At 39.6% G+C, this 25,548-nt stretch overlaps 1 long non-coding RNA gene across 3 annotated transcripts in view; it reads left to right on the forward strand.

The window, feature by feature from the left end:
• The first annotated feature begins 12,607 nt into the window (after positions 1-12,607).
• LOC122975027 overlaps positions 12,608-25,548 on the forward strand; it is a 245,861-nt gene continuing 232,920 nt past the window's right edge. For 2 of the 3 annotated variants that reach the window (XR_006400543.1, XR_006400544.1), the window contains exon 1: positions 12,608-12,986. This is a non-coding gene — a long non-coding RNA (uncharacterized LOC122975027). Of the gene's footprint in view, positions 12,987-19,966; positions 20,075-25,548 lie in introns of all 3 variants that reach the window. The other variant, XR_006400542.1, reaches the window with a different exon arrangement.

Raw genomic sequence — 25,548 nt, forward strand, 5'->3', positions numbered from 1 at the left:
TATAACTCAAGAAGCTCAGGACTTAAATCAATAAACAATACATGAACTTAAACCATGAATGCAGATGTAAATGTAACAAAACAATGCTAAACACAAACAAAACCCAGGGTAGTATGTGACAGCAATGCAAATGTTTGTAATTCTGTAATATGGATGGAAATCGCAATCACTGGCTGTGTTTAAAAAATAGAACCATCATAAGTAGAACTGTCACACTGTTTTGTGTCTTATTTGTGTAATAATTATTACTTTTTGATTGTCAATCTAGGAATACAAAAATGATGTCAACATGAGAGGTACTCTGGCCCTTCGTGGCCTTACAGTGTATAAGTATGAGGAGTCTCTGAGTTCTTCAAGACCTGCAATGTACACAAAGTACACTCACAGAAATGTCAGTATCAATCAGTACAATGTTGACATAACATATTGTACGGGAAACCAACTTGAATGCCTCCTGCAGCATTTTAACAATTCAAATAGATTCAAGGATAGGTTTGGAGTTTCCCAAGTTTATCTTAATACAATATTCAACTGTCAAATGTATGATGACAAAATTATTAGTCCAACTGTAAAAATGTCTTCTTAAGTTTAGTTGAAGCTAATATGCACCTTCAACAGTCTCTTCCCAAATAAAGTGTGTATCTTTGTGCTGTCAGTCCTGTGCAGGTTTATCGTTGGTGTTTTGTCTTGGCAACAAACCACCAGCAATTACAGTGAAAGTATTCCTCCACCGCAGCTCAGCAAGGAAACACTGCCTATTTACTAAGCCTGTTGAAAAACTTTTGTGTCAATGTGATGTTTTAATTTAGCAGGATATTTTACTAAGACTCCAACATGTAAATGAGCCCAACCACAGTTCATCTGATTTGCATGGAGCTGATGCCAGGCTGTTTTGATGCACACTGCACATGTCTTTAAAGGACTGGAGCACAAAACAAACTAGTTTTCTGATGGTGGACTTGCAATATTGGTTGAAGAGAGGAAGACACATTGGATCTTATTTATCCTGCAAAAAGAACACATATGTAAGGAAGTACGGGTTCAATTTCCTGATTGATTGAATGTGTTATGAAAAATCAGTGGAGGACCTTTGATGAAACTTTTAAACTTTTTTTCACAAGATTGTCTTTGTAGCTTAAATAGCTAATAACTATGACTGGCTGCTTCAATCATATTGCACCAGACTGGAGCTGCTGAGCCATTAAAAGTCAGGAACATATGCTGAAGGGACCTGAGGGAAACAGAATGGTAAAACTGTGTGAAAAACAACACTTTTGCATTCCTGCTCTTTAAGTCTTGTGTTGCTAAGCAGAACAAGAACAAGTGAAGAACAGGTGTAATTGCTGCAGGTGCAGTATTCACACAGTTAAATGGAACCTAACACACTTAAATATCAGTACATACTTAATTTAAATACTCCACAAGTACTCATATACACCAAAAACCTACTCAGCTGAACTCATGAGAATGCATAATTTCCACATTTCCACATTTGAATTGCTAGGTGAGACTGTGCACCTTAGAGTACATGTGTGTTTATGTGTGTGTGTGCAGTATAATAGCAGTACTCTTTATTTGTCTCACTTGCACTTCCTTGTGTTTGCAGCTCTCCATCTCAGTTCCGGGGTGCTATACAGCTGCAGTAATTGCCACTGGAGCGATTGCTCCTCATTAGATGCTATGGAAGCTGTAATTGGCCATCCCAGGCACAGCGATCAATGCCACCGTTATTACCGGGATTTCAGGCACCCAGGCCCCAGACAGCAGGCCCAGCCAAGGCCAAAGGGGAACTGGAAGGGGGGGGCGGGTAGGGGGTGAGGTGAGGTGAGGCTCCACAGCTTGTTATGGCTGTAAGGAGACTGGACAACTGCTTGTCTAGGTGTCTATCGACAGCTCGGCATCCAACATCCATCTGCTCTCTCCATCCAGCTCATTGACACTTTCCCTCCACAGAATCTGTCTTTCAGCCTCATCCCATCTCTCACCCTGCCTCATTAATGGGACTCTTTTCACTTCTTTTCTCATGCTGCCACACAAGCTGTGTCAAAGGGTCATTTTGTGTCCAATCTATACCAGAAATCCAAGCATTACAACTAATACAGGCAGTGCACTTTGCTTAATTTTAATGTCAGATTGCTGCATGTTCAACTTTTAAAAGTGATTGTAATTTGAAGGGAATGAACATTGTAAGGTGCAATCAGGTGCTGATAACTGGCCATTAACTCAAACCATGTTCTTTAGGAAGTGTTTTGCAGCTGATCAGCCTCAAGTTCCAGTGTTTTATACAATTGAGTCACATGACAGTCAGAAAAATAGATGAAGGGCAGAGAAGGAAAGCAAATGGGCCTGAACACCAGTATAAAGTAAAGTAAAAATAGATGAAATGGTAAAAGAAACTACCAATAATCACATATCAGTGACTATTGCAAGTTTTTAAATGATTATCAATCTCTTTGTATCACATACTAAGGACTCTGTTTCGTGTCGCTCAACATTTCTAAGATTCTGATGTCAGAGTCAGCCTGTTCAAGTGTCTTAGAGGTAATGATGAAAGAAAAAGAGCTGATTCGCTTCAGAGCAAAACGGAGAATCACGTCATGTCATTTAAATCACTCAGTGGAGACAATGATACATATTTGGAAGCAAAAGTATGTTTTTAGCAGCCTCTAAACTCAGTGATTCAGCTGAGAAATGTTTTAGTCAAATTGAACAATCAAAACGATGGCTGCCCTTTAGGATTTAAAGTGAATCTATTATCATTACGGATCATTACAGGTCATGAATTAAGTTGATTATGCAAATGAAGGTTGAAGACATCCTTTTGACAATATTTTTTTTCTACAATGAACTCACTGGGACCCAAATCAGGCTTTCAAAGAGTATTATTCATGACGCCCTTGATAATCTTTTACAGAGAGGTGAAACCTTTAGAGGAGAATTTTACTTTCTCAGAGTCAAACACTCCCATTATCGCTCCCTTTTTACCCATTACCAGAAATACAAAAAAAGCCTCAGACATCTTCCAGGCAGCCCCATTGTTGCCAGTATCGGCTCTTTTACTTATTTTACCTGTCTACCTTTGTGGATTAATATATCACACCATTAGCCGTGAATCTTCCCTCCTTTATAGAGGAGACTCTGTAAATATAGTACATTGAAAGACATGCGTTCCCTCTCTAATGTGGAAAAGCTATCGAGTGAATGTTATTTATACTTCAGCACCACATGATGGAGGTATTGAGTCACAATGGACACCCACAATATGTCTTGTTAGTGTCTTTTAAGTGTCTCTTGGCATTAATTGGATTTTAAATGCAGCTATTTGGTTTATTTCAACCCACTAAGTAATTTTTGCCCTCATTTTTTTTTTAATTTTCAGTGTTTGAAAATAATTAGCAGCTTCAAGGAGAATGTATTCTTGTGAAGGTTATTTTTCTTGTTTCAAACGTCACATACCTCACTTTGTGCTTTGTATTTCTGTCATTTATCACTGACCCTGGATTTATGAGTCCAGAATTGAGCCTCAAAGGCAAGGAGGCAAGTTAGTTGTAGTAAAAACACTTATTATTGGGTCAGCAGGCAGGCAACAGGAACGTGAAGTCAGCAACACCTGACAAACAAATGCAGAAGGTTACCAAACGTAGGCTGTAATCAACAGTAAGGTAGTGGGTCATCACAACAAGTATTGGCTAGACTACTTATGTGACTAACCAGTCTGATGTGGAGCAGCATGTGACTGGTTTTGGGTGGCAAACATGAGCAGGAGACTCGGCAGTGTTATCTAGTGGACAGGTGACGAATTGCATATTGACACAAGTGTCTCTTGGCATTAATTGGATTTTAAATGCAGCTATTTGGTTTATTTCAACCCACTAAGTAAATTTTGCCCTCATTTTTTTTAATTTGCAGTGTTTGAAAATAATTAAAAGCTTCAAGGAGAATGTATTCTTGTGAAGGTTATTTTTCTTGTTTCAAACGTCACATACCTCACTTTGTGCTTTGTATTTCTGTCATTTATCACTGACCCTGGATTTATGGGTCCAGAATTGGGCCTCAAAGGCAAGGAGGCAAGTTAGTTGCAGTAAAAACACTTATTACTGGGTCAGCAGGCAGGCAACAGGAACGTGAAGTCAGCAACACCTGACAAACAATTGCAGAAGGTTAACAAAAGTAGGCTGTAATCAACAGTAAGGTAGTGGGTCATCACAACAAGTATTGGCTAGACTACTTATGTGACTAACCAGTCTGATGTGGAGCAGCATGTGACTGGTTTGGGTGGCAAACCAAGCAGTGTCGGCTAGTGGACAGGTGACGGAATTGCATATTGACACAGGAGGAAGTAGAAGCAGATGAGGTAGGAAAGAAGGTTATACCCTGAAAGTTTGCCCATATGGAAAAGAAAAATAAAGAAAAAACACTAAGACAGCCAGACTGCAGATGTTCAGAAAAGTCAGATATAAACACATTTTCAATCCAGGCTGTATAATGTCCTATAACTGGTTTTATGTGCAGTAAGGCTGGGTAATTTGTTGTGTATCAAAATAAGGCATCGCACGACTCAACACAGAACGACTCATCTTGTTACCAAGGAGCAGGACTACTAACATTTTATCACTTACATCCTCCTGGAATATTAATCCAATGATCTGAATGACAGCCAGTTACAAATAACAGGATAACTACCATAAATATATGTCAGGAAATGGATTCAGGCCAAACATTTATCTCACTCAAGGTCTGTTTCTCTCAGTATCACATCTAAATTTTCACTGTTTTATCACCTGAGGCAATAATATTACATGAGCTCTCTTTTTAGTTGGCTTCAGTTTCCTGTTGAATTAAATTATCAGTCTAATGCATCAGCAATTAGCAATGTCTACCACATTAGCTAGTATGAAAAAAATACATTTATTAGTCATGCAAATTTAATTGGTACATTACGAACATGCATTTGTCTCATGCGAGTGTGTTGTTTATCACATGCAGAACTTCTTCAGCGAGCGAGCATGAAATACTCCTCAGCTCAGGAAAGAGAGTCTTGAGAGCTTATTGAATTTTTAGAGAGACATACATTACAAACCTTCGCCATTACACGGAGCTTAATAGCACACGCTTGTTTGGCAGTGGCCTCTGATGATATGAAAGTGCTGCAGCATTTTGCTGTAATTAATAGCATCACCACATGGCAGGGTGGCTTATGATCAATGTGCATGAAAGCTTTAATCACCAGCATCACTGTAACAGCCTAAGTCGATAGACTCCAGCTCTGGAAAATTACACATGAGATCATGAAATAGAGGATGGAGAACACTGAACATCTACAGCGTAAATATGTTGTACAGTGTAAATATGTTGTACAGTGTAAGTATGTTGTACAGTGTAAGTATGTTGTACAGTGTAAGTATTGCTTTTAGTGGTTACATTCCTGTGTGTTACTTTTAAATGAGTAGAAGACCCTTCAAAGTTCACAGACTGTGGTTTCTTTTACCTATTGAAGGGAACGGACTGAAAAAAAGAGGGTGAATGTAAGGAAATGTATTTGTTGTGTCACACTGCCCTCTTCAGGATGAATATAGGACATAAATAACAGTGGTAGGCGCAAGAGCAAAATCACTGTTCTTAACACAGAGGGGCAGTGTCTACCTGTTGATAAATAGTAGACGTCAATCAGTTAGTTCACTTGATATTTCTGATTAGTAGCCTCAGGACAACGATGTTTTCTACATCCTCCAAATATTTAAAATCAATCAGATAGTCTGCATGTAAAAACCCGATCATTTCCGTCTTAATTTGGACTGAATTTAAAGTTATTTAGTCACCGCTGTAACCTTGGATTTATTAAAAAAAAACATCTATTAATACTTTGAATGTGCTTTTTAAAAATGAAATACTGCACATATTCTCAGAGCACAAATAACTAATAGATCAAAGGCCTCATTAGAGAAATATAACTAATCTCATTCATGTTGGTGCCCACAAATCAACATCATTGTCTTTATGTATACACAGCATTGAAATTTACTCAACAGCTTGAGTAGAACCACCGCATAATAAACACGACATTGCTGAGTAAAAAGAAAGTACGACTCGATCAATTAAACAATTAAACTTGTGAAATTAAAACAGTTTGGACTACTATGGGACACACTTCTGTGTTCAGATTCCTGATGGATGTATTATTTATTGATTGGAACTGAATAACTGTGTAACTGTATCGACAAGGTGCTCCCCACATAATTAGAGAGTTTATTTTAAGAGGGAACTGAAAGTGAAATTTAAATGAAGCAATTTTTATTAATGAGGCCCTTGGGCTGTTATATTTTGCAGCTCCCCAGAACACAAATACTTGAGAATTATCTGTCCATCTATCTCGTGTCTAATCCTGTACAGACAGGGTCACAAGCCCGTCTCACCATGTATAAGCCATGGAAACAGTGGACAAATTGTTCACCTTTTACAGGACTAATAATCACTCAAACATTTCTAAAAAACATACAGTATGTATCATAAGAGAAGCGAATAAAGCTGGAACACAGAATGACAAAAAGATAAGGAAGATAATTACTACCAACAGATTAAAATGCAGATTTTTTAAATTTATGACCAGTTCCTTGATTTTCTAACATGGACCAATGTTGACCTTTTAGGAAATACCAGGTATTGACCAGGCAGTGAATGTAATGAAAGAAAGAGCATCAACATACTACATTTAAATGTCTTTCCTCAATGTATTTATACATTCCATTGCTCAATCATGTTTTTTTTTATCCCCTTTATGATAGATAGGCAGCTATTTTAAGACCAAATATGTCATAATAGGCTGATGAAGCACTCAAAAAAGTCTCCTAAAACCTGTCAGAGAAATGCAGCCTTCTTTGGGTCAAATTTGGAAAACATAACCATTTTGAGCTTTTAGTATCCTTCTATCCATTGTGTGCCAATCCAACATGTTCAGATGGTTTTTGGCATTTCTTTAAGTTACATAATATTTAGATGTTTGCAACGTTGTCATGAATTGATCAGATGACTTGGAGCAATGGAAAGTTACCAAAATCCACTGCTGAATGCAAATAAGTCTGGCAAAAACTACATTATTTTTCTTGTTAGCAGCCAGGGACACGTTAAAAAGACAATGTTACCGGTAAATGAAAGTTAAAGGATGTACAGTATTTATCATTAACCTGCTATATTATTTGACAGTTTGCCATCATATGTTGAGGTTATACATCTCCAACTTCATCAACTAATACTGTCGACTTGGTTATGCTGGAACTTGTCTGTCATTCAAGGGCACCTTCCTGTAGATAAAACTGGATTTATTTACTTTAAAAGATGACAACGATCATCAAACTGCAGCATTAGTACTGTGAGTTTAGAGTGTCTCATTTGTCTAAATCTTCCAAAGGACACATCTAAATGGCCTTTGATTGAGGATGCCATTGATTTTATGAGGTTCGAACTTCCAAAACAATCAGTCTGAGCCTCTCACAGTAAAAACTGATTCTGCCTCCCAGTGCAGGACTCCATTCGTCCACATGATGCCAGTGTTGCACTGCTGAATACGTGGGTGTCTGTTCAGGCCCCTCTCAACTCACCCTCTAACAACCAACATTCGACTGACACAAGTGATACAAGTGAACTAATATGAGAGACTCGGATAGAATTATTGATGAAAGTGGCTTTGAGTTTGTCGCAAACAGCAAAAGACAACAGTTTATCCACCATTTCACAGATACAGGTAAAGCCATCATTTTTATAAATGGCAAGTCTATTATTGAAGATGGATATGAATGACTTTCCTTCCACCTTTACGAGTAACCCATGTGTGTGACATTCTGTGTCTATTTCCACAGTGCTGATGTATGTGACTGTGTTCACAATTTGGACCAGAGTCTGGTAACTCCTCCATCTTTGGACCCGTCAATCCATCTCCCCCCCTCATACTGATGCATTATTGGTCCACTCTGTAGGGCCCAGGAAGCATTGAGAGATAAGGAAAAAGGGCGAAGGGGCCAGGCTCTGCGATCCCTCAGATAGCACCTAATCACATTCATTACATCAATTAGGGCAGACCAACACAACACTGGACTAAGAGTCAGACCTCCATCTCCTGCTGATCGATGCTAAACACTGAGCACATCCTCTAGTCCTCAACCTCCAGCTTACACCCAACTACTGTACATACCCACACCTGTCAAACTGGTCCACCACCGGGAACTCTCCGCTGGTATGGAGTTTATAACCAATTGTTGTTACAAGGATTCAGTCGAAATCAAGTTTCTGAAAGCTGGTACCAATATTTCTTGGATTTAAGGGGTGCCAAGTGCCAATTTAAAATGTACTTTGGAAAATTTCAGATTCAAATTCTAGAAAATTACATGTATTGAGGTATTTAGATGCTGTTCTTTTCCCTGTCTGAAACCACATTGAGACCACACAACAATACAACCCATATATTTAATGATTTGCAGGTCAAAAGGTCTAGACGGAATGTTTTTAGATGTTTAGGTATTCTTTTCAACAACTTTTTAATGACTATATTTTTAGTATAAGGCAGGTCCTCACTACATGCTTAAATATAGTCATTGAAACAATAGTCACATACTGTCAAGATGTGTAAAAACTTTGCATCAGTTTTAACCAAGACGTCAAATTAAAGGCCTCCCATAGACAGCCAGTGTAAATAAAATGAAACAAGCTGCATCATAGCCATAAAATTATGCAGAGGATATGAACATAATCCCAATATATTGGCACTCTTTTCAATAGTAGACCTGTGGCACACTTTCAGCAGTAAAGACATTAAGTGGTTTAAGGAAGGAGTTGAATGCATATTCGGAAATCCCCTGTGTGTGACTCAATCCAAATAATGATTACCAAAGTAGAATCTTTAAGAAGGCAAAATTTTGGTATCGTTCTTAAGTCCACGCAGCAGTTAAGCTTAACACAATGGTTTTCGAATGATACATATAAAATCATAATCTGAGCTGGTTGGTCATTAGATGTAATTTCAACAGTATCTCCAGTACTACAACAAGCCACATAGCTGCTTTTTTTCTTTCTACTGAAAGATAACAGAAGCTATGTGAGGCATTCACAGTCAATGGTCGACAAAGGAGAACTCCAATGTCGGGTAGAAATCTCGAGGACATTTTCCCCACATCTGTGAGTTTTACTGGTTCAGTAATCTCCACAATGGAATCCTCTTTAGGAGAACCAACCTGGAACCAAATCCTGAAATTATATTCATTTACCCTAAGATCTTAAAACTAATGTTCCTCTGCATGAAATTGTTTGAATTTTTAAACATCAATAACCATGAAATGTTAGATAGTGATACCTTGTTGTATTTACGGTGCAATAAACAGACCTTGGTCAATAATATGGTTTCCTAAAATTAAGACCATATTTAAAATAATACTGCTAGTTTTTGTCCTCCGCCCTAGCAGCTATTATTTGACTTCTAACAGCATGCCCGTATCCATCTGTTGCATTGCTTATCTGTATATTCATCTGTAAACTAATCAAACAAAACTAAATAAAAAACTGGAAGTGATTTTCTCCACTTGACTTTCACTTTCTCCACCATCAGCCATCGCTGAAAGTGTGGCGACCTATTCTTTTATTGCTTCATCAAGCACTCAAACAAATTTTCCCATCAAATCTGATGCATGACAAAGAAAAAGGCAGTGTATGGGCGTCTGACCTTTTTCTGTCTCAATTTCACAGTTTTATGATAATTTAAGGTTCATTTTACAGTACATTTTAAAATACCATTCGCAGCATAAACACAGAAGTTTAACTGTTCACTTATTTACTGTCAACTACAGTAACTTTTAGATATGTATAATCACTAAATCAGAGGAAAATGGATAAAAAAATATATGTCCCCTGCAGATATTGGAATTTTTCATATTAGAATATTAGTATTTTGTATTACGAATTATAAATGTATCCCCTCAAACTAATAATTATTGGGCGTGATTTATTATTGGGCTAGTGGCTTTACGCCTTACAATGAATGTGGTTATGATGTAATGACTGTAAAACACTCAAGTGCTTAGGCATGCTATAAGGAAAGTCTGCATTGACTGGAAATGCATTTGTTGAAGGAAGGCATGTAGGCAAACCCATGAAAAGACCTTTTCTAGACAAGGAGATGTCATTGAGAGTTTAAGCTGATGACACACACACACACAAAGTGTCACAAAACCACATGTCCACATCACTTGCATGCACTGTGCTTCCTGCAGGTGTTGCGTGTGGACGATGAGCTTGTGACTTGCTTGAGTATGGTTGTCATTTGTGGAATGTGGCCTTGATCAGATCTCTGAGCTGGATCACGCGGTGTGATGGACAGGTATGCATAAAAAAAATGTTTGTCTCGTTTGAAAACTAAATGACCCGTGACAATCAGGCGCGCAGAACATTCGTGTGCACGTGTGTGTGTGTCATCAGTGACCTCCTGACTTAGTTGGTTTCCTCCTGAAAACCTTTTGCCTTCTTCTTCCCGGCGACAGAAAACCTGGTGACACCAGGATGAGCGACAGGCGAAGAAGAGGAGAAATGGCGCCGAAAACTGGAAGGAGATAAAATGGATAGATAAGGTCAGGGCATCGAAGGAAAAAAAAAAAAAAAAAAACGGGAAAGTGGATAGATTGCAACAGAAGAGAGAGAGAAAGAAGAAAGGGTGGGGGGTGGTGGTGTTGGAGGGGGGGCAGGAGAGAAGAGTGATGCTATTGATACACTGAAGCTGCAGAAAGAGGAGAGGAAGGTGCACTCCATTTCTTTTTTCCTCAAAGTGCTATCGGAAGACATACATTACAATGACAGCACTGTGACCACGCCAACAGCATAAAAAAAACACACACCCTTTATTTCATCTCCCACAGATAGTTATTAATAAAAAACCAGGACAAGGACACACACACACACACACACACATACACACTCACGGAGACAAAGAGGAAAAATAGATGAGAAAGAGCGATGGTGAGTCGAAAAGGAGAGACGAAGGAGGAAGATCATGTTGTGAGGAGGCTTGTCCGCCTGACAACGTGAAGTCGAGAGCAATGGGACTCACACCTCGATTTGTCAGTGTGATGAAATAAGCTACGGACCACAATCCCGTACTCCGCACTGTCTACTGACGTGACATCTAAAGCATCTCTTTTTCTTCTCTCTTCACTCCTCTCCCCTTCCAAGTATTCATTTATGCCCTTATTTCTCTTCTTACTTCCCTCACAGACTCTCTCTGCCTTTCTCTCTCTGAGTCTCGGTGTTATCAGTATCTGACACACAGTGAATCAGGGAGTATCTAGCGGCCCACTATCAGACCTCTCTTCATCTCCCACTGCCCCTCTGTGCTCAGGCCTATCAATCAGAGAGCCACTGCCAGGACAGATGCCACCGACGCAACCGCAACCACGGACACAACTCGCATCTGCCACAACGCAGCGATGAAACACAACTAACACGTTTAAGAGGAGCTATTAAATCACTACATCAAAGTACGGCTGAGGCAATATAATGATGTTTGATGACATTTAGAGGAATGTGATTGTTCAAAGTAAGATGGGACTGAAATTAATCAGATACGGCCAACAAGTCCAAAATCCTGATTGCTACATTACATCTTCCAGTGATGCATTAGAACAAATATAATTGATTTATTAATTTGTCTATTTTAATAGTCTCTCCTTATTTATCTTCTCAAGATGTGATCTCATCTCACAATAGAGAAAATGGGAATGAAGAGAAAAGTGAATGAGAGATTCAAGATTCCTCAAGGTACCCTGCGCATGACGATGCATTTGCTCAGGTATGCGAGTAACCTGTCAATGGAGAATGAATATTTTTTGACCTGTGGCTGGTATTTTATTCATAAAATATATTTTTTTTATCCCCATTTGGTACAGGCTTGTAGTTATTAATTTTTGGATTGCTGTACGCTGCCTTTTGGATTACTGTAGGTGTGTTGGCCCTATAAGAGTGATTTTTTTCCTTCTTTTGCTCAACTCCAACCATAACTTTACCCCATGAATGCCAGATTGCCTACATACCACTAAAGACACAGGTGGGTCAGTTTTTGTGATTCGTGGGTCACTGGAAGGGCAGAAAACAGTGTCACTACTGTGCCCAATGACTACAGGTTAAAAATATCCTGAAGTCCTACTGTGCCAATGGTTTCCCATTGTTCCAGTGATCTACAGGTCACTATTATGCACCAAGAAATGCAGAAATGCACCAATAAAGGCAGGGGAGAACAACACTGCAAGCTAGTAAACATGTGTAATCAATGCAGGAGGTAAATTACTTAGTAATAAAAGTCAGTTTTAAATGTTTTAGGAGGAAGAAAATACATTCAACATGTTTGTTAGACCTCAAGGATACAGACAATGTGTTTTGGTGACTAATACTTGATGTAAACGTAACTTTGGTTTGATTACAACAAAACTCCACAGGGCCCATTTAATGGTGTTTCACAAGCTAATCTATCTAACTGGAGCAATATATTGTGTCAACACTCTCCATTTCTAATCCTGTTAAGTATTTTGCATGAAAATAGCCAAATTTGGATATTGAATGTGAGCTCAAAATATTGTCTTTCAGCAGCTTTAAACCAGGCAGAACAGAAAAAAGCATGCCTAGGAGTTCAGCAGTCACATGACAAACTCTACTGGCTGAAACATGTACCAAACACACCCCTAATGCACTGGGAGGGATATTTAAACTGTTGCTGCCCTGCTCACCCTTTTGCCCAGCCTATCTACCACCCTGCCACGCTGTCCATTTACTAACCCAGTCAAGCTAACGGCTAACTCAGTTCTTTGCTGGAAACATGTTGCATTTAGCCAGCTAGCATGTTGCTTCAGGACTTCTTTGAGAGGGAAAATGTGTGCAGGCTAATCATCATAGAAGAGTTTCCTGTCCTGTTTGGACCCCAAAATGTTTGATGCCGGAGACCACTGCTTCATTTCAGCACGGTAGGAGCTGCTATTGCTAACATTTATGTTGTCAGCTAATGTGTTGGCTCTGTTGCTGTTGCTGTGCTTGTTGTCTCACCTATCTGCTTGTTTTCTTGGCATTTACTGGCTGCTTTGTGGTATTTGCTTTACTAATAATTGTGAATTCATTTCTTGTTGTGGCTGAGCTTATTTTTTTTGCCATTTGGTTGATGTTTGTCATGTACATTATGGGGCCTACAAGCTGTGATTTACATGGTGGTTGTGTTTAGAGCTGAATTGGTTTCGCAGAGGTCTGCTGTTTTGTTGTGGCTTGTTGTATGCTGGCTTTAAGGTAAACATTATTGTTTTGCACATTTCCCTTTAAACGTGCAATATTGACTTTACGGAAAACATGGCTGACTGTATGTCACACAGGATAAGTAGTCACGTCACATTTTCTCAAAGCATTTCATATTCAGCAAAAAAAGACATTTTATGAAAACAATGGGTTTCCGTGTCAACTTTCTTCACTATTCTCATCATAACTGCTTTGCTCATGTGCTGTGCTGTGGTGTACATTGCTGCTACACTCATTTGCTCCTCCATCAACACCAGGTGACCACTGTTTTACTTCAGCAAGGTAAGTGCTGCTTTTTTTCTAAAATGCATATGGCTATATGTTTGCTTGCTGGGCTCAAACTATGAAGCTGCTGATGCTGCTGTCTGTTTTTTCTTTGCGTCTGCTTGCTGCTAATTTCTGCTCGTATGCTGCTGCTGTTGATGGTTGACAGCTAATGTATGGCACTTGAGCTTGTTTTTCTTTTGGTTGTTGATTAGCACATTTATTGTGATGCTTTCATACTGTGTTGATCCATCCGTTGTTGAAATATAAATCATCATGAATTGGTTTGGTGGCAGATTGATGCTGCTGTTGTTGGGTTTGCCTTTTGGCTCAGTGCAATGTCCAATGTTTAACACTTGCTGCAAGCACCACTGCCCCTGCTTATGTATTGCAGCTTTGCATGTATCTGTACTGTTTTGGAAAAATTATTGTGTTAGCACTACACTCTTTGCATACATTTCACAAGGCCATTCTTTGGCCTGCCCTGGCTGTTCATCATAATAGCTTTTAATAGCTTCCTGCATGTTGCATCGCAGCTAGGATTGAACGATTTGGACTAAAGGATTGGCCCCAAGATTGGTCTTCATCTTGAATGAACAGTTCAAGGAAAATAAAACAATAATCATTTTTTAGATTGTAATTGAAAAGATTGAGAAGTGAGAAATATTTTCAACTCTTTCAGCCCTAGCTTGACACTGCAGGAACCTTTCCTGAAATGCTTTATTGCTGCTCAGATGCTAAAGATCTCTTCTTATCTTTGTCAAGGTAAGTGCTGCTTCTTCTGTGCATATTGAGGGTTTTCTTGATGTATTAAATTGGTGTTCTGCCATAATGTTGCTGAGGCTGTATGTGGTTTTATTGCTGTCCTACGGATTTATTTATGTTTTGGCATCTACTGGCTGTTATGTTGCTGCCATGTTCACTATTGCATTGGTATTATTTAGGAATCACTTTCTTGTAGTGGCATTTTGGTTGTTGCATGGACATTGATGTTTTAGTGTTCTTGTATAATATGAATACTCGTGTATGTTTATATAATTATCACTCTGCAATCAGTGGCAAAATGGCAAATATCACTCTATTCAAATAGTAATGTGTGCCTGCTGACTGAGATGATACTGATAGGCATTCGGAAGCCTTATTTTCTTTCTTTAAATGTTTGCACTCAACAGATTGCTTTCACGCAGCTGTCGGCATCAATATACTGTATAAAGATGGTGACTGTGTGATATGTTTTCATTTTGCTTGGCCTCCGCAATATTTGTTTTTAGAAAACACGTTTCCAGAAACTCGGAGCCAAACCAACCTCTTCACCAACTCCAAACATAATATTTCATCACATAGCCTAACTTCATCATACAACCATTTTTGCCACAGAAAAAAACTTACGGGGCTGTACAAGTTATGTACTTGCTTCACAAACAGACGCAGGGTTTGTAGAAGACTAAACCAGCCATACTGTATTATTTGTATCAGTATTCTCCTTCAAAAATGTTTTGCGGTCAGGCCCTGAGAATCTTGAATTAAGTAAAATCTAATGCACAGACATGTGACGAAAGGAGGGATAAAAGTATGCTTGAGACTCTCATTTATTATTGAAGAGGCCACTAGATCCAGATCACATCAAGCCTGGGACAGTAGATAGTGTTTCATGGTGGCTTTGTCTTTAAATATTCTCCTAGATTGAAAGCTTCAAAGTAAACTTCAATTACTGCAGTGATTAGATCTGGCCTGCTCCATTAGAGGACATTCTAGCTCGGGGGGGACAGACAGAGAGAGCAAGGCGAGGACTCTCAGACCCCCAGCCAAGGAATTACTAACTATTGATCTTGCTGCCACAAGCCATCTGACAATGACATTATAGTTGTGTAGCTTCAGAAGAAGCAGTACAGTTCGGCACAGGGGCTGATGTAGTCCCTGCAAAGCACTTAGACATGGGGATTAAATCCTGTTTCATTTGGGTTAGGATGGAGAGCAAAGGGTTTCTGCTGGCTGTGGGTTAAAGTTGCAATTTGATTCAGTTTTTTGTCATTTTGTTTTGAAATACATTATGGCTCAGTGTTAGGATAGTATTTTTTTTTTTTTTTTTTTTTTTGCTGTTTCTTGACAATGTGGACTTCAGCCACCAGAGAAAAACTGTTCATGTGCTTTTTTTTTTGCTAGACAAGTGATAAACACATCCCCTGAAGCTTAAGAAGCTAATGTAACCCATTTCATTTAACAAATTCTTATGGTTGGAGCTAAACAGCTGTAATAAGGGGATGTGTGTGTGTGTTTGTGTGTTTACTCCTATAAAAGACTTCTTCATGTAAAATGTCTTAATAGAAAATGTGCTCTTCTGATATATTCTGGACCTTACAAACTCAACACATTTACATTCCCAGAGTGTTTAGTAGACCAATTGAAATGCTATAAAAAGGCCTCATGAGGCGGTTATGACCAATGACATGCAGGTTAGGTGAATCAATGACCCCCAAATTACCTGTCTGAGTAAATGGTTGAATCTGTATGTCGGCCTTGTGGTGGACTGGTGAACTGTATAGAACCAATGAATGTTGGGATATCCTCCAGTCTCCAGTTCCTGTGTGACCCTGAACAGGATAACCAGTTCAGAAAATGGGTGATATATTTATTGGAAAGATATCAGAAGGTCTTGACTGAGTACTCTGGTTTTACTTTTCTATTTACAATGTTGGGTTTAGTGTTGTCTAAGGGTTTAAAATGTCCTGTACCAATCAAACACAATCAATCATGTACTGAACTGATACATTGGATCAGTATCAGGTGAAACATATTGGGTATTGGCCCAATGTAACTGATCCAGAAGGATTCATAATCACTGCCAAACCCCCCCTGAGGCATATTTGTGATATTGAGCTGTATAGTACAAATAAAAGTGGATTTGACTCTGCTGTCACTGTACTTTTTATATATCAGAAACCTTCTGTATCCTTATGCAAATCATCATCCCCTGCATACATCTGTAATAATAAACATACTGTTGATTATGCTGTAGATATTCTATCGTATAGCAATAAACATATGACACCATCGTCTCTCCATGTACATTGTGATATTCATTCAATTAAGTCTCCTCATCTACCTTTTCTCCACCCGGGACAGACAACCCAATTAGAAAAAAGTAGTGGACATGGCATCAGTTACAAGTGCCATAAATTAACAAAACAATACAGAGCATATCTTAATTATGGTATGCATATTTGTATACAATCACATACATCATTTCTCAGTCTGGGTTGTATAAATTAGTTTCACTTTGTCCAGTGTCTTGGTCAAGATATTTCTCTTTGCACCAATCATGATTTGATTGAGTTCCAGAGAGATGATGTCTTATAATGAGAGAATCCATTAGCTTTTAGCTACTGTCAGACCTGTCAGTGTAAAATTATAGTCACACAATATCACAAACCTTCTAGATTATAATTAAAATTTGAACAGAAGGTTATATGGTTTCTTAGCTCTATGCTACCTTTAGCTTCCTCCCAATCACTTTAAATTCAAGACAAAAAGGAGCACAGATTAGCAAACAGTACGTCTTCTATGTCTTTTTTGCAGTCTTCTATGATAAATAATAAGTCAACCTTTTGAAAAATAACCCAAAAAACGAGGCGATTGTTCATATGATTTAACTGTCTAGTTCTTGTTTTCCAATACATTGTAATGTTACACATGGAATACCTGTCTCAGTCTTGATAGATGTTGGTGGACCAAGGACAAAAATGGAAATAAGTCCAGGACTGTATTGTTCTATCTCTGACAAAATCTATATATTATGGTTATTTACGTACAGTATGAGATTGATGTCAATGAACCAAACCAAAGGCCAATATTTCAGAAATAGTCTAGAAGTTTTGGGCTCTAATCCTTGAAACCAACAGACTGAGTAAAAAATGAAACAGGAAAATGATGACCTTGATAATGACGATAATGATCCTGATGGGTTTCCCCCCATGACAATGCCAATACTGTTAATAATGACAGTGATGATGATGGATATGATAATAATGATGATGATGGTGCTCCCAGTGATGTTGCCAGCACTGTTGATGCTGGCTGATGATTGTGGAAATGAGCGTGATAAGGTAAAAACATTTTCTTTTGAGCATGCGTGGCTCCTGATAACAGTACTGTAAGTCTACGCTGATAGTCCTGCTGACCATCTTATCTACTACATCTTCACTGTCAGACATCCACTTCCCTTTCCTCTCTGTTTGCAACCCCACCCCCACCCCCCCCACCCCACTCCGAAAACCATTTATAACAACCTGATCAACACTGTGCAAAATCATGAAACAAACATTAGAGGCTAAATCTAATGAGCAAAATGGGGGCAGGCTTTGATTTTTAAAATGAAAACAAGGGTGCACTAAAGAGCGAGAGAGTGAGTGAGAGAGGAAAAAAAAAGGTCTTTGGGGGAAAGTGAAGAAGAACATGGGCACTCAAGTGGGAGAGGGGAAGATGGAGACAGAGAGGGAGAGAGGGGGAAAGAGAGAGAGAGAGAGAGAGCGAGAAAGGCAGGGGGAAGATAGATCACGGTCCTGAGCGATTGTGACAAGCATAGACCCTATCAGCCGCTGTTTGTTTGCACACTCCCCTCTCTGCATTAAAGGAGCCGTCCAGGCCGCCGGCAGGCCGCGAGCGCTCCATCTCATCACCTGACACGCCAACAGATGTTATGGGCTGATAAGAGCCCCGCGGCCCCCTTCCCTTTGCATCTACGATTACCTCCGCACAAAGGAGAAGGGGCGGCGGTGGCGAGCGGGGGGGGATGAGGAAGGAGGTGGTGGAGGAGGAGGAGGAGAAGGAGGTGGAATGGAGAGAGAGAGGAAAGGAGGCATGAGGAGGGAGGAAATCAAATACTTCATGATGGCCTGGTGTAAAAAAAAAAAAAAGAAAAAAGAAATGAAATAGATGGAAGTGGAGTGTGTGTGTGTGTGTGTGTGTGTGGAGGGGGTGGGAGATTGAAAAAGGGAATGAGAGAAGGAAAGATGGTGGAGACACACTCATTTGTCCTGTATGAAGTGGTAAATGGCCTTGCCGTGCTTCCTGGCCCCATGCTGTTTGTCTCTGTCCTAATCGGCTTATTCCATAAGCACTGCTGCACCATCGTCATTAGGCAATGATAATGATATTATTTAACAGGGGATGAGAGAATTAAGGAGGCGCACTATCTGATGGCTAGTTTTGTTCACCGCCTCATTTCCTCATCCTCGGAAAATGTAGCATTTCCCAGTTGATAAGAATTGTTTTTGCAATTGTAAGGATACTTTAATGACTGCCCATATCCATTGGCTTTATTGCCTAAAAACATCATTACTCTAACTTTTATTGTGTATTACATGGCTGGTTTGTTCTCCAAATAACACTAACTAAATTGGGATGTCAAAAAAAAAAAAAAAACAAACACAAAAAAACGCTATGTGGAACATTGCTCTTGTTATGGCAAATGTAACCCAATCACTGCAGTAAATACATACATATCACCGTCTCCCTCCCTCTGTCGCTTCCTCCTGATCACTAATTTATGATATAATTTAACAACGTTTCTATATTTGTTCCGCTAAACACTTTTGCGTGGCATCAAATTACGGCTCACAAAAAGATCATAGAAACCCAATATCATGCATCCGATTCTCAGCCAATCTGAATGGAGAGATTGTGTTTCTTTTCTTTCCCCACTGCTTGGCTCCAAGTCCAGAGGGGGATAGATGACATTACTAAACACAAATCAGCCAATAGAATAAACAAACTCGGGGGATAAACAACAATGCAATCTCCATCTACGCGCAAACAATATGGAGTGTGCACGCGTGTGTGTGTGTGTGTGTGTGTGTTTGTGGCTTCTCTTGATGAGATTGAATATGTGTAGATGATAAGCCAACCAAGGTAATCAATGCAGTAATGATGAGGAGGGGGGGTGGATGGGGGGGTGTGGGGGGGGGGTACCAGGTCATATCGCACACAGTCATCAATGGAATTTATAAAGCCTGCCCCTGTGTGTGTGTGTGTGTGTGTGTGTGTGTGTGTGTGTGTGCGTTTTTCTGTGTGTGTGTGTTTGTGCGTGGAGCAAAAGCGTGACAAACGCGTCATCTCGTGTGCGAGAGAGATAAGCTCTAAATAATTGCGGTCTGACAGGCCTGAATAATGGCCAAATTAGACAGAAGGTGCACATTATTACGAGCGGCAAACATTCAAGGCTGGTTTGAGATGTAACTGGGCTTGATTAAGGCTCCGATGATGATGATGATGATGATGATGGTGTGTAGAGACCCCACACACACACACACACACACATGCATACACACACACCCCACCCTAATCCCATTTTCTCTCCTCCACTTTTTTCCCCTCTTTCTTCTCTTCTCCTGTGGATTAGCATGGCGAGCTGCTCCACTGAGTTACCTGTGGACGACCTCCTGTTGAGCAGCAGCCCACACACTGAGAGTAAAAGAGGGATGAGCAAAGAGAAAGAAGATGAGTGGGGGTAAGGAGGGGGGGGGGGGGGGGGTGCAGCCACGGCCGTTGATAATCAGTGGATAAAAAGAGAGCTACAAGGTCAGGGAAAGGACGTGGAACCAGTTGGGTGAAGCCGGGTTTGTGGTGAAGCGCTGTGAAAAGGAGCGATGGCGGGGAACAGAGAGAAGAGAGAGGAGTGGCGGCTTTGATGTCGATCAGCTTTAGATTTGGTGTTTTGTCTGTGCCGCGGTTACGCCACGCTCAGGTAGAAAGATGAGAAAGGCCTTTTTTTTTTTTTTGGAAGCCTTTTGCTTGGTCGATGCTTACCTGAGGCCCAACCAAAACAAGGAGCCTGTATCCGCTGCACGGATCAGAGCTGTGGTACAGCATGACCTAATGGCAGAAAGACAGGCTGAAAAATGACAGAATCAAGCATGTAGTGAAGGAAAAACAGACCTAAAATCAATTTCCCCACCTGACATAAACCTTTATGGCATAAATCACAGCATATACCAAACTAAATTACATCAAACTGGTGTGATTTTGCACCGACCTTTTAAAGGAAAAAAAACAGAATTCATGCTTTTTTCCAAAAATAACATGGATTTTTTTGCTCAATTTGATGGTTAAACACTGTCACTGTCTCTTTAGTTTACTGCTATTAGTTTTCAAATAGAGGGTAGTCTCCTTTGACATCAGTTCTAAATGATTTAAAGTAAAGGATTTATGACGAACAGAAATGCACGAGCATGTAAAGATGCGGCATGTTGGCTCAGGTGTTTGTGCCGTTGTCCCACAGCAAGAAGGTTCTGCGTCAAGACCGACGAGATTCCTCCAGGTGATCTAGTTTCCTCACACCTCACAACTCTGTGAATATGTTTGGTCAAACATATTCACAGTGGCTCCTACAGTGGCTCCTGCACAAACACAAGTTTAAACATAACATAACATGAAGACTTTTCTTTTTAATTGCTCTTCAGAGATGAACAAAGGCGACATGTAGCAGATGTACCCTGCGTCTCATCCAATGCATAGTTAGCTGGTCTTCAGCCCTCAGTGACCCTGAATAAGTGAGTATAATACATAGATACAGTGAACTGTCCCTTTATTATTAACAAAAACGTGTTCGTGTATCAACCAGGCAATCATGAACCTGAAGCTACTTGACTGCAATAGCTAGGAAGACGTAATTTAGAGATAACTTGAACACCAATAAATCCTAAAAGGTGTTGTCATTGATGGTGTGGAGCCATTTAATAAGTGAGTAAAGCTTTCTTTGGACAGAGTGCACGCTCACTAGCAACGGCGATCATTCCCAACATCAGAAATTCATTTTCAGGTCAATTGAATCCAAGTTAGCTTGGATTACACTGTATCCTCTGATGTACTGTTGTTGTTTTTTGTCATAAAAATCTTTCCTAGTGAGATGATTTTTTTTTTTTTCCCCACACACTGAATTCTTTTGGAACAGAACTCCCCAAATCTATTTCAGCCACGCGTCTGATATCGCCAGGAGTGATCAGATCCAGATCACATCCATAATCTCCGCACTGATCACTGCCCGAACAGACGGTTATCGTGAGCGATAGTGATTGGGAGATTAGTGTTTTTTAAATGCTTATCTGTGTAGACCTCCTCGAGGTAGTCGGGCTCCAGAGCCTCCATTCAATTGTAGCATCAGATCAGAGACTCAGACACACAGATCCAACATGTTGGCTTTTGGGAGGAGGGAGGGAGAGGATGGAGAGGGTGGCTGGAGTGGATCATGTACATAATCACTTGTTTATCACCAGAGCATCTTGCCAAATCACTAAAACACTGCTCTAATCACAATAACCAGAGCAGCTGCAGTTTTCCTCCTCTGTGTGTATCTTAAACCTGTATGGGGGTCAATTGAGGGTTTGCTACAGGTTTTTGAGACATGATATTGTGGGATAAAATCAGCTTGTATATTGATGCTAATATTAGACATCTTTGAATTTAACCACATTTAAGAATCACTTTCACACTGCTTTGCTTTGCTACTGTCAGTTAGATAACAGGACTAAACTGAAGTCTGTTTGTAGCCTAGCTCAGGTCCATCAAAGGTATCCTCTAACAACCCCAAAGCTAGCTTATTTACTCATTGTATCTTGTGTATTTAGAAACAGAAAACAAGAAACTGTAGTTTAATGAGCAGTTAGCTTGCGCATTGGGGCATTTTACTGACCAACAACATCTTGAATGTATCGGTTGCTAGCTTAACAAGATAGCCAACAAGCTAACGTGATACAACGTTAAGATAACATTCTGGAGGAGTTGAGAGCGGTCATCCTCTACTTTCTGTCTAGGTGCTAACAAAGACTTTTGTGTTATGCTATAATGGTCTTGGGCTAATATTTTTTACTGAACACAGAGAAGATATTGATATTAATCTTCTCTTTTAACTCCAGGGAATACGTTGACCAAAGTGTCACAAAGTCAGAGGTATTCAAAGTTTCAAACAGGAACCTTTTTTTGCAAGGTTGAAAGTTGTTGATTCTCAGTGGTATCTTCATACTATAGCAACACTTTCACATTGCAGTGAGTAATTTGATTTCTTTAAACATAAAATATAGCTCTTCATGCTGCTGTAATTGTGTCGTACAGAGGAAATGTCAAGTAAATTGTAAGTATTCAGTATCTTTCTCTAAGTTTCTTTCTTGTGACAGAAAAAAGTCTCTAAAACAGCACTTACTCCATTATGGGACATGGAAACTGCTGCTAATGCTACTAAGAATAACATGCATGCATCCTTTTGTGAAATCTGATAAAAAAAAAAATGTCACAAGAATCAATTGAGGTTATGATCTCCCCACCAATACAACCGGAGTAATATCGATCAGTTCTGTAATAAATATGCAAACTACTCCCACGCTTCACCTTGCCTGTCTGTCTGCCCCCCCTGGGCCAAAAGAAGTGTAGGCCGATGTCTGATCCAAGTGTATGTGACTGAGAGAGTTTTTCTGCTTTTGGGATCCGGATGAGATCAAATCCTCCGTACACAAAAAGCTGCCTGCTATGTATCTGCTGTCCTCATCTACCTTGGCCTGGTAGGAGATGTTCTAGTGCCAGTAGCACGGAGGGGAAACTCCAAACACTAAATAAGCCTCATCTGCTCCCAGTGCTCAGCTGAGATTAGGAGAGGAGAGGAGTAAAGAAAGCCAACGAAAAAGGATAGGAAGTGGAGAGGAAAGGAGAGGAAAGGAAGCCAGCAGGAAGAAAAGGAAAAGGAACCAGTATCATGAAAAAGAGGCCAGTGGAAAGAAAAGGAAGCCGACAGAAAGGAAAGGAAGAAAAGGAGAAGAAACCGATAACTTGGAAAGGAAAAGAGAAGATTAGAGAGGAGGGAAAAATAAGGGAGTACTTTGTGAGAGGAGGTAAAAGGTAGAGACAAGAGAACTAAGGAGAAGACCATACTTGGGTGTTAGACGGGGGAGTTCTGGCTTTTTTAGCCAATACTAAACTGCTCCACGCTTTATAACTCCCCACTTAGGAGCGACGGAGTCGACCCAGCCTCCTTCTGGAAATGACTGTCTATCTTTGCAGAGAAGCGCTTGTTTTTTGATTCCATTACCCAGGCGAGGTGTGGGGTGAGAGGGTGGCAAATGGGGGAATTTGGGAGTGCTTGGCGAGCGGGCGCATGTGGAGAAAAGCCAGTTTGGGAAGCAGCGGTGGAACCACAATCTCTGGAGTCCATTCTGTCCCTGCCGCCCTGTGATCCCCACAGCAATTAAAGCAAGGAGAGAGAGGCCACGGGAAAGTCCAAAAAAAAAAAAGACGCCTACGTGTAGATGTACGTAACAATGTATTACAGTCTGTACATACGAAAAAGGTGCATAAAGTGAGATTTGTTCGCCGAATCCTTGAAACAGTGGTTAAGATGGATACTTAAAACAACAAAGTGAAGAATACTCTGGGTTTTTTTTGTGTAATCTGAGTCTTGACTTTCCTGTGTTTACCTACCGTTTGAATACATGTGATAAGAAATTTGGAAGCCCTTTGACTCGATTTTGGGTTCATACTTATTATGAGAACTGTACGGCTGCAGCTAAATATTATTTGAATATCTATTTAGCCTGTTAATCATTTTGAATTCAATAATTATTCATTTAGTGTCTAAAAATCATGAAAAATGGCCATCAGTTTCCAAAAACCAAAGATATCACATCTTCAAATCACCAAAGATCTGCAATTTACATCAAATATACAGTTAAAAAAAGAGACACAGGAAAATCTCAGAAACTTAAATGAGTGAATGTTTGCATTTTTGCTTCTTAAATGACAATAAATTGATTTGAAATTATGTAGATTTCTCACCAAAACTCTGTGCCATAAGAATTTGAAATGGGCGTTTTTTTTTTTAAACCCTGAAAAAGTTTAGGACTTGAAATAAAGAGACAATATTTAAAGCAGTTCTTAATCTGATACATTAAAATATGAAGTATTATTGAGTTGTAAATGCTTTATTGTGATTGTGGAAGCAGCATAATGCTTTATATTGCAGGATAGGACAGAAAAAAAGGCAGTTAATGACTAATCTAATCATTTTTTTATGCTTAATTTGTAAATATTAATGTAAAACATGCATTTTTACACTACGGTTCACTATGTGTAGATCAGTGAGAAAATCACATTTAATCAATTTTCAGCTTTGGCTATAATACAGCAAAAGAAAAATAAGTTAAATTATAAGTGAAATTATATTTATTTTGTTGATATATATCTGCAAATCAAATTCTTCTTTGTGACAAAGTTCTGTAGGACTTGGTGGTCAGATACGTCTAATTTGGGGGTTTTTTTATCTCATCTTATGCTATATTGTCTATATCAGTGCACTTTGGTTTAAATCTTTTAAATCTGGTCGTGTTTATTTATCTCATGAAAACATAAATTCATGAAAGATGAACCGAAGCAACACCTACACACAACAGTCAAAACTTTCACACATTTGAACCTCCTCCAAAAGATTATAGAGAGTAAAACGGAATTTCACAAAGACACGCACCCACTGAATTCTCACTCTGTCACAAACCCACAAACACACTTACATCATTACCATAACAAGTTTGTATCTATTCTACTTTTCCCCTGGTGGATATAACTTGTAGAAGTTTCGGTATTTTGATCTCTGTGGTGTTGTATTACTCCTACACAGTCCAAAAAGAAAAAAGGAGGAAAAAAAAAAATAATAACACCCTCATCTGACCAATCACAAGACAACAATAGTGAGATTGTCTGCATCCTTCATCGTAGGATGATCCTAAATACACATCACATCTCTCCTCACACCCCCAGTTTTCACTTTAAGTCCAATATCGCCACTCACTCTTTTTTCCCGTAGCTTTAAAGCAGTGCCAGTGGCCACCCACTCCAACTCTTATCCCCTCTTCTTCCCCTCTCCTCCAATGTCCATCAGTCATTGTTTCCTTCCCATCCTCCTCCTCCTCTTCTTCTCCTCTCTCTCCCCCCTCTCCTCCCCCC

This window comes from Thunnus albacares, chromosome 23, assembly GCF_914725855.1.
Source record: "Thunnus albacares chromosome 23, fThuAlb1.1, whole genome shotgun sequence".
Lineage (NCBI taxonomy): Eukaryota > Metazoa > Chordata > Actinopteri > Scombriformes > Scombridae > Thunnus > Thunnus albacares.